This window comes from Eumetopias jubatus, unplaced genomic scaffold (genome assembly GCF_037043125.1).
Source record: "Eumetopias jubatus isolate StellerSeaLion01/CBP00866 unplaced genomic scaffold, mEumJub1_p1.0 scaffold_11, whole genome shotgun sequence".
NCBI classification, from domain to species: domain Eukaryota; kingdom Metazoa; phylum Chordata; class Mammalia; order Carnivora; family Otariidae; genus Eumetopias; species Eumetopias jubatus.
Genome location: NW_028274817.1, coordinates 8,893,979 through 8,895,210, shown reverse-complemented (window position 1 = coordinate 8,895,210; position 1,232 = coordinate 8,893,979). Strand labels below are relative to the sequence as shown.

Here is a 1,232-nt window from a genome sequence, read left to right as displayed (position 1 = left end):
AAAAGCACTCCATAAACAACATAGGGTTTCCTGGCTTCCATAACTCAAAGTTTCTCCTTCTTCCCTCTCGTGCTTTCTATCTCTCATTCTCTCTCTCTCTCAAATAAATAAATAAAATCTTTAAAAAAAAAGTTTCTCTTTAATTGAGTCTCACAGATTAATGGACTTTTTTTGAAGTTACTTGATAAAATGATTCAAAAAACCATTTTTTATTTTTAGGGTGAAAACACGTATTTAGATTTAGCTAGCTGGACTCAGTTTAGATGATCCCAATTTTGTCAGGAACATCCAGAGCGTCACAGTCGGGAGCCAGTAGAACATATACACCTTCTTCTCTCCAGGGAGCCTAATCAGAGTGTTGACCTTGGCTACAGTGATGTCATAGAGCTTCTTCACAGCCTGTTTGATCTGGTGCCTATTGGCCTCGACAACTACAATGAACACAAGTGTGGTGCAATCTTATGTTTTCTTCATGGTTGAATGAGGAGTGGGGGGAAGGGGGAACTTGAGGGCATAGTGGCCAGGCTTGTTTCTCCTGGGGGCACTCTTTCAAGGATATTATGGCTGCCTTTGGAGACGGAGTGTCGGAATGTATGTGATGTGTGGATCTTCTCTTGTGTTTGACCGTGGTTGCCTTTCACCAGCATTTTCTTGGCCTTCAAAGCCTTTGCTTTGGCTTTGGGAAGGGCAAGGGCTGACTTCTTCAACTTTGGTGCCATCTTTGTGAAAGAACACTTAAATTCCTACCATATGATTTGACAGTAGAACAAACACTATTGTTTTTAGAACAAAGACCCTATTGTTTTCCCAATGTGGATAAAATTCAATATGTAGATAAATTCTCAAGTTATTTTAGTTATTTTACAGGAACCTCATGTTTCTGACCCTCCTTTACTAGCCAGGGTCTCAATACTACATACCAGCCACTGTGCTAAGTGCTCTTCCTTTATTATAACATTTAATCCTCTACAACAATTTTATAAAATAGATACTATTATTAACATGCTATGGATGAAAAACCTAACTCAGAGAGAGTAAGTAACTTAACCAACACCAGACATTCTAGATGGTGAAGTTGTGACTTTAATCAAAATCTAACTTGGCCCGTTTTCTTTGCATTTCAATAAAATCTTACAATTCCAGAACCTTTCTATAAATGTACTTAAATCATGTAATATATGGATAGATTCCTAGGGCTTCCTTGCCAGTTATACCTTAAGAAAAACCAATTG

The 1,232-nt window shown here is 38.0% G+C and overlaps 1 pseudogene; it reads right to left on the bottom strand.

Annotated features, from left to right (window-relative positions):
* Positions 1–259: 259 nt before the first annotated feature.
* LOC148162972 (large ribosomal subunit protein uL23 pseudogene) lies at positions 260–719 on the bottom strand (annotated as a pseudogene).
* Positions 720–1,232: the final 513 nt, after the last annotated feature.